This window comes from Peromyscus leucopus, chromosome 1 (genome assembly GCF_004664715.2).
Source record: "Peromyscus leucopus breed LL Stock chromosome 1, UCI_PerLeu_2.1, whole genome shotgun sequence".
Taxonomy (NCBI): domain Eukaryota; kingdom Metazoa; phylum Chordata; class Mammalia; order Rodentia; family Cricetidae; genus Peromyscus; species Peromyscus leucopus.
Genome location: NC_051063.1, coordinates 124,490,460 through 124,499,142, shown reverse-complemented (window position 1 = coordinate 124,499,142; position 8,683 = coordinate 124,490,460). Strand labels below are relative to the sequence as shown.

The following is an 8,683-nucleotide window of genomic DNA, read 5'->3' as shown; positions in this document are numbered from 1 at the left end:
TGACAAGAGCAGGAGAGCAGAATGGGCTGATGACATGGGTCCGCCATCCCAGCATGTGAGAGGGCGAGGCAAGAAGATGGTTACTTAGTGAGCGTCTATGTCAAAACAAGAACACATACATGGACAAAAAGGCTGGGCATGGTAGCACACACCTGTAATCCCAGCATTGGGGAGGTAGAGGCTGGAGGTTGAGGATTCAAGGTCATCGTTAATTACATAGCAAGTTTGAGGCCAGCCTGAGTTATGAGAGATCTCTGTGTGTTCAAGGATACAGCCAGCATGGAGACACATGCCTTTAATCTCAATACCAACCGTAGAAGACCTGGAGGTCTGTATAGATGGGCAGTGACAAGGAGGTCATGTGGTTGGCTTTACAACCAATGAGAAGGCAAAACAGAAAGTCTATATAAAGACAGATACACAGGAAGTAGCTCTCTTGCTGAGGAGGACAGCCGTAGCAGTGAAGGGTAAGGTTTTTAGCTTTTAGCTATTATATTACTCTGACCTCTTGGGCTTTCATTTCTGCATTGGTTCTGTGTTTCTTATTTAACAAGACGGTTACATCTACGTGTGTGTGTGTGTGTGTGTGTGTGTGTGTGTGTGTGTGTGTGTGAGAGAGAGAGAGAGAGAGAGGAGAGAGGAGAGGGGGGGGTCTCACTATATAACCCTAGATGACCTGGAACTCACTATTGTAGACCAGGTTGGCCTAGAACTCACAAAGATCCACCTGCCTCTGCCTCCCGAGCGCTGAGATCAAAGGTGTATTTATTTTTACTTTCTGTGTATGAATGTTTTGCCTGCATATATGTCTGTGTACCATGTGCACTCAGTGCCCAGTGAGGCCAGAAGAGGGCATGGGATGCCCTGGAGCTGGAGTTAGGGATGGTTGTGAGCTGCTGCTATGTGATGCAAGAGCAGTGATCTTTGAATACAGAGCCATCTCTCCAGCCCTGTTTCATTTTTAAAAATAATTATTATATTATTATTATTTTAACCTATATGTAGTGTGTATGTGCATGCTCATAGGCCAGAGGCATAGATAGGATCTCTGGGAACTGGAGTCATAGGCAGATGTGAGTTACCTAATGTGGTGTGGGGAACTGAACTCAGGTTCCTCTGCAGGAGCCGTACATGCTCTTAACAGCTGAGCAAATAATACAAAATATATATTTGTATTAAGTCTCCAAAATCAAAATTGAATTTATACTTTTAGCACACCTCAGTTTGGAGGAGCCATGTGTCAAGAGTTTAATAACCACAAGTTACTCTAATGGATAATGAAGTCTGAACCCTACAGAGATACTAACTCATTTCTCCCTCAGAGCCATGCTTCTGTTATTCAAATTTGTAGTAAGAACACCATCCTAAGCTGGGCGGTGGTGGTGCACGCCTTTAATCCCAGCCCTCGGGAGGCAGAGGCAGGCGGATCTCTGTGAGTTCGAGGCCAGCCTGGTCTACAAAGTGAGTTCCAGGAAAAGCGCGAAACTACACAGAGAAACCCTGTCTCAAAAAAAAAAAAACCATAATATTAAAGTTTGGGGTAGCCAGTCATGGTCGCACATGCCTTTTATCCCAGCACTCAGGAGAGACAGAGGCAGGAGGATCTCTGTGAGTTTGAGCCCAGCATGGTCTATAAAGTGAGTTCCAGGACAGCCTGGCCTGTTACACAGGGAAACCCATCACACACACACACCCCAAACGTTTGGGGCTATAGAGATGGCCTAGTGGTTAAGTACATTGACTGCTTTTCCAGAAAACTCAGGTTTGATTCCCAGAACCCACGTGGTGGCTCACAACCATCTCTAACTCCAGTTCTCGAGGGTCCTATGCCCTCTTTCAACCTCCACACCAGGAATGCACATGGTATAGAGACATACATGCAAGCAAAACACTCATTCACATAAAATACCATAATAAAAACTGTAAAAAAAAAAAACACTAAAAAAATAAAAAACACAAAGAAGGCTTAAATGTCACCAAGTTAACATCTGAACTGTGAGCTCAGCTCCCGAGTCTGGTGACCTAATGTGCTGTTATCATTCCAAATCTCAACTCTCTGGGACTTAGAAACTAAGGAAGAAGGTTGCAGGTCATTACTATATGCTTCCACAGCTCTGGGAAAGTCTCAGAAGTACTAACCTTGCTTTTTGGCCTCTGTAGTTCCACTTCTGGCTAGCTGTCCTTGTTAACTGAAGACCAGAGGAAAAGCATCTTGGGCTTCCAGGGATCTGGATGGAATTTATTTTTCCCCAATAATCCAGGGTATAGTTAATAACCTTTAATTCTCCACTGAGTTGGCCATGGCAGTGAGCCACGTCTTCCTAAGTCTCACAAGTTTTCATTGTATACAAGTTCAGTCCCTGATCTTGGCCACTGAGAACTGTGACACAGCTGGGCATGGTGGTCTCCACCCATAATCCCAGCACTTGAGAGGCTGGGGCAGGAGGATCACTTTGAGTTCAAGGCCAGCCTGGGCTACATAGTGTACATGGTGAGCTCATTGCCAGCTCAGACGACTGAGGAAGTCTGTAAAAAAAAAAAAAGTGTAGGGGGAAAAAGTGTGTGTGGGGGTGTCATAGGGGTTGGGATGGGGGACTGGGAACAGGGCTGAGATATGTAGCTCAATGGTAGCACGCCTGCCTACATGACGCTGTGAGTCACATTCTCAGTACCACGGGGAAATAAAAATAACACATCCCTGATATTTATACGTGTTCACAGTTTTATTTTTCTCCAATACTTGACAACCTTATCTGCGCTGAGCATGTGGTTTCACTCTTGCTATTCTCTGATAAGCTTCGGTTCCTAGGAAATGTTTCCAAGTACACAGGAAGTATGGATACCACTCTGTAACAGGGCCCAGACCTTAGCAAGCTGACTCCAAGGTGCAAGTACCATTCAGGCTATAAAACTCAGCACGTGGACAGTACCACCGGCCAACATCAAAACAAAGGCCTAGGCCTGCAAAGTCCACAGCTCTGGGAAAGTCTCAAAAGTACTAACCTTGCTTTTTGGCTTGCGTAGTTCCACTTCTGGCTAGCTGTCCTTGTTAACTGAAGTATGTCAACCCAGGACCTGGTTTTTGTGCCTACGCTCACCCTGAGAAAAGCTCGGGGCTATACTGGGATCCCGAACACCCAATGTAGTCACTGGCAGGCTAATAAAGACTTTCTATTGGCCTAACCCATGTCTGAGCAGTCTTCTCTGGTGAATGCCCCATAGCTCCAGTTGGCATATTATGCAAAACACCTGTTTTTCGGTCCCTCCCTACAGTCTCTGCTCTCTGGAAAAGTGTACAGAACCACGTGAGTCTCCCCACCCGAGCCCTGTGGAAATGTTTGTGTGGAGTTTACATCTTGCCAGCTCTATGACCTTGAAGTCTATCTCATGCCTGGGAGGTTTATTGTTACTGTTTGAATTTTTTAAAGTATGTTATATATATATATATTGTGTGTGTGTGTGTTTGAGGGTATCTGGTGTAGTTAGAGACACACAAGTCACATGGTACTGAGTGTGGAGGTCAGAAACTAGGTTCAACAGTTGAGTCTCTCCCTTCCATCATGTGGGGCCTGGGGATGGAACTCAGGTCAACAGTTAACAGGTAAAGCCTGTGACTCTGCCTGTTTGAGTCAACTTTTCATTTCATTTTATTATTTATTTATTTTGACTTTTTGAGACAGGGTTTCTCTGTGTAGCCCTGGCTGTCCTGGAACTCACTCTGTAGACCAGGCTGGTCTTGAACTCAGAGAGCCACCACACCCAGCTTTGAGTCCTCTTATTGGCCCCTGCTTAACAGTTTAGCTCTGGCAAGGGACCTGATTGGAATAGATTCAGGAACTGCTTTTGTTTTTGTTTGTTGTAGTTTTTGAGACAAGGTTTCAAACTGTAATTCAAGCTAATCCAGAAATCACTGTGTTGCTCAGTCTGACCTTGAATTCAGGACCACCCTCTTGTCTCAGCTTCTCAAGTATTGGAATCACAGCTGTGCATTATCAGGCCCAGCTTTATTTTGTTAATTAACTAATTCATTCTTAGTTAATCTTGAGATAGGGTCTTGCTATAGACCCCAGGCTGACCTGGAACTATATGTAGTCAAGACTGGCCTCCTACCCCAGAAAATCCTGCCTCAGCCCCCTGAATGCTGAGATTATGAATGTATCACCATACTGGGCTAAGGTAGATATTTTAAATTTTTATTTATGTATATGAATATTTTGCTTTCATGTATGTATGAGCATCATGTGTGTGCCTGGTACTGGCAGAATTCAGAAGTATCAGATCCCACAGAAGTGGAGTCACAGATGACTGTGAGCCACCATATGGATGCGAGGAATTGAACCTGGGTCTTCTGCAAGTGCACTTGACTGCTGAGCCATTTCTCCAGTTCCAAGATCTCTCTCCTCTCTCTCTCTCTCTCTCTCTCTCTCTCTCTCTCTCTCTCTCTCTCTCTCTCTCTCTCTCTTCCCCCCCTCCCACCCACTCTCTTTTTTTTCTCTACAGTCTCATTCTGTAGCCTAGCCTGGCCTTGAACTCATGGCATGCCTCTTGCTGCAGCCTCTTGAGTGCTGGGATTATAAACATATGTGTCCACTGATAGCAAAGGCAGACATGAATTTTAAAAGCTACAATTTAGCCTGTAACGTGTTACATTTTTGTAACCGCAAAGGGATAAACGCACCAGAGGCAGGGGTGTACCACCTGGTAGAGCACTTAGCTAGTATTTATGAAGCCCTGGGTTCCATGCCCAGCACATCATAAATGGAATATGGTGGAACATGCCTATAATCTCAGGCCTCAGGAGGTAGAGGCAGGAGGACCAGAAACCCAGCTACATAGCAAGTTTGAAGCCAGGTTTGACTACAGGAGACTGTCTTAAAAGGGAAATGCCAGAAGCTGGGCAGTGATGGTGTACATCTTTTATCCCAGCACTCATGAGGCAGAGGCAGATGGATTTCTGTGAGTTTGAGGTCAGCCTGGTCTACAGAGCAAATTCCAAGACAGACGGGGCTACACGGAGAAACCTTGTCTCAGGAAAAACAAACAAGAAAGTGCCAGGCGGAGAGTTGGTGGCGCACGCCTTTAATCTCAGCACTCGGGAGGCAGAGGCAGGCCGATCTCTGAGGTCGGGGACAGCCTGGTCTACAAAGCGAGTTCTAGGACAGCTAGGGCTATACAGAGAAACCAGGCCTCAAACAAACAAACAAACAAAACAAAAACCCAAACAAACAAACAAACGAGAAGTGTCCAGGCTAGTGAATGGCTCAGCCAGTAAAGGTGTGCCTCCCAAACCTGGTAACCCTAGTTTGACTTCTGGGACACTTGTAAAGTTGAAGGGAGAAACCAGCCCTACAATTGTCCCCGGACCTCCACATGCACACCGTGGCACATCCATGTGAATGAACGGATTTTTTTTTTTTTTTTGGATTTTTCGAGACAGGGTTTCTCTGTGTAGCTTTGCGCCTTTCCTGGAGCTCACTTGCTAGCCCAGGCTGGCCTCGAACTCACAGAGATCCACCTGGCTCTGCCTCCCGAGTGCTGGGATTAAAGGCGTGCGCCACCACCGCCCGGCATGAATGGATATTTTAAAGAAGAGAAAGACCAGCTGGAGGAGGAAGCTTTGGAAACACCAGAAATGAAGAGATTAAGTCAACAGTCTGCAAAATTCCTTGCTTGTGCTGACTTCTAGAAATGTGTAACAGGTCAGTGTGGAGGTTGATGCCGGCCTTTAATCCTAGAGAGGCAGAGGGGGAATGGGTACTCTGTGTCGTGTTGGAGGCCAGTCTAGTTTACATAGTGAGTCTCAGGCCAGCAAGGGCTTTAGTGAAAGTATTCTTAGAGCTCATTCTCTCCAAAGCCCACCATTCTACAAGGGGACCTTCCTGTGTTGTACAAGCTACTTCTAGAAACATCGGCCCACATCCCAGCACCTGTTCATGCTGGTTCTGAAACTACAGATGGACTTAACTTTTGTGCACACTCAGAGATTCTGTAATAGAATCACTTTGCGGAAAAACACTCAGATCTAACTCAGATCTAACAGGAGGTTTTGTTTTGTTTTTTTCTTTTTGAGAAAAAGAAAGCACAGAACAGTGTTGAAGACTCATCAGAATGGCCCCCTCAGGTACTGAAACGATAGCCGCACTGGAGGTCAGTAACGGGGCTCTGAGCTGTTTTCCTCATCTTCCCACTTGGCTGAATTTCCCACCTCTTTTTGTCAGTGATTGGGTTACTGCTCATAACGGAGGGAATAAATGACTGTCACAGAATACTCCTGGGGAGGCCAACGGAAAGGGACCTCAGGTTCTGTGCAAAAAGAGAAGATGAAAGAAAGGGGGAGCCTGCCAGGGGCTGCGGGGAGGGCAGCGTTTGCGGAAGCCAAACGGAAGGGAGATCCGTCAGGCGGTGGGGTCTTGGCTTCTAGACCACTGAAGTTTATGCCTGAGCTTCCCAGGAGGAATGAGCACTAGCTCATCCAACACTGATGAAGCCTTGTCAGCAAGTGCCTGGCCACTGGACGTCAACATGGGACCCGTGGCCTGAGAGGACTGCAGCCCTGGCTATGGACAGATGGGGTGCTCAGCAAAGATGTGCTGCATTCTTTCATGTTGCATTTGTTTAACTCTGTGAGGCTGTGTTACTGTGCCTGGCTAAACAACTGACAGTCTAATACAGAGCTGAACAGCCAATAGCAAGGCAGGAGAGAGAAATAGGCGGGGCCGGCAGGCAGAGAGAATAAATAGGAGAAATCTACAAGGAGGAGAAAGAGCAAGAGAACAAGGGGAGGAGGACGCTAGGGGCCAGCCACTCAGCTACCCAGCCAGCCAGGGAGGAAGAGTGAAGGTAAGACATAACAGAAGTAAGCAAAGGAAAAAGCCCAGGGGCAAAAGAAAAGCTGGCAAGAAACAAGCCAAGCTAAGGCCAGGCATTCAGAAGTAACAATAAGATTCGATGTGTGTTTATTTGGGAGCTGGGTGGCAGGTCCCCCAAAAAAGTAAAGAATCAAAGAGCAAAGAACAAAACAAACACCACCTGATATTTTATCTGCAGTGGATGCTTACACTTTGACCTTTTACTATGGAGTATTGGGAGGAGAAAGAACTGTGAAAAATGTACAAATTGACACACAAGTTGTCTTCACGAGTAAACATTTTAATAACTAGTGTGTGCTGACATTGGCAGATTTTATCTTCCAATCATTTGGCTTTTACCTCATGGAAGTTTTACTCACCAAATGGAATGAGGGTGTGTTGCTGATAACATCTCACATTGAACTAGACTTCAATCTGTCAAAGGTTTTTAAAATACTTCACATATTTACCAAACAACATTAGAAGAGGCTTTCGAATCATAGCTTGAACTTGTAAAACTGAAGTTGAGATAATAAATTATTGACAATATCCTTTTGTTTCTATGTAAAAATATCATTTTGTTGAAATATTAATAATCTTACTTCCAGTGAAATGTAATGAAAGTTTAATTATCTTCCTGACTGTTGCACTATAATAAGCATCAAGACAGTGCACTTATCACTTAATATACTTTATTAAAAATCAAACATGGACTCCCAGGTTATTTGAAACATAACCTAGAAGTATTATTTTTAGAGGGATATAATCCAATCTGAAATAATTTGATGATGCCTTTATATACTATTTAATAAGTTTTAGTGATAGAATTAGAAATGATTTTCTTTTTCTGATCTTTATTTTTCCAGGCAATGTGTGTTTAAAATTCTCGCTTTGAATCCGAAGAGTAAGAAACATTCTCATACCCACATGATTGTCTGACACTCTTTTGAAAATAATGAAGTGCTTCTATGAGGCCAGAAAATCATAAATGAAATTATCATTTCACATTTACCTAAACAAATGTATTTGATATACTGAAGCAAATGTAGCAAGTGGGTTTATATCATTAAGTAGTTTTTTATCATTAAATTTATACTTTTGCCTGTATATCTTTAGCTAATAATGATGGCAAATTTTGATGTTATACTATAAGAAAAGTGATAATTTAATGTGGAAAACTTGCATAATAATAAATAGCAAATAAGAAAGAAACAGAGGCTGGAGAGAGAAATTTTCTGCTTTTTTCCAGAGGACTCTATCTGATTTCCAGCACCCACATGGCAGCTCACACCTTCTGTAACAGTTCCAGGGGATCCAATGCCTTCGTTTGGTCTTGGTGGGCACTGCACACACATGGTGCACAGACATCCATGCAGCCAAAACACCATAAACATACAAATCAACAATAATAATACCATTTTAAAAAGGAATGCATGAATTCTTCCAGAACTTTAGTTTTCTAAATTTTTAAATAAAAATATTGTAAAGTGAATATCCTAAAATGATAGAATGGTTTTGATTTCCCCCATTAAGTATAAGACTTCTACTTATAAAGATCATATTACATGTTTTGTTATGTCTTCTAGATTTTATTCTGTATACTAATATATTATGATTTAGATTAGAATTCTATGGTAAAATATATCTTTGCTTCCATTTTAATTTTCTAAGAACTAATTCTTAGAATTCCTAGAAAACTGGTTTGGTATCTAAAGATTATGTGATTTGGTAAGTTTAAATATGCTTTTTATCTTCCCCCCTTCTCAATTTAAATTAGTCAGACTATTTATCACAATGTAATCATCAGTTAATGCATATTGTAATTCTGTAATGCT

At 43.2% G+C, this 8,683-nt stretch overlaps 1 long non-coding RNA gene across 3 annotated transcripts; it reads left to right on the top strand.

Annotated features, from left to right (window-relative positions):
• Positions 1 to 429: 429 nt before the first annotated feature.
• On the top strand, positions 430 to 8,136 carry LOC119087682. Of its 3 annotated transcripts, XR_005091194.1 has the most exons (4): positions 430 to 467; positions 6,077 to 6,147; positions 7,715 to 7,752; positions 8,098 to 8,136. It is a non-coding gene; the product is annotated as an uncharacterized LOC119087682 (long non-coding RNA). The 3 variants fall into 3 exon arrangements; XR_005091192.1 differs by lacking the exon at positions 8,098 to 8,136 and having other exon boundaries at positions 7,715 to 8,090; XR_005091193.1 differs by lacking the exon at positions 8,098 to 8,136 and having other exon boundaries at positions 444 to 467; positions 6,071 to 6,147; positions 7,715 to 8,090.
• The last annotated feature ends 547 nt before the right edge of the window (positions 8,137 to 8,683 follow it).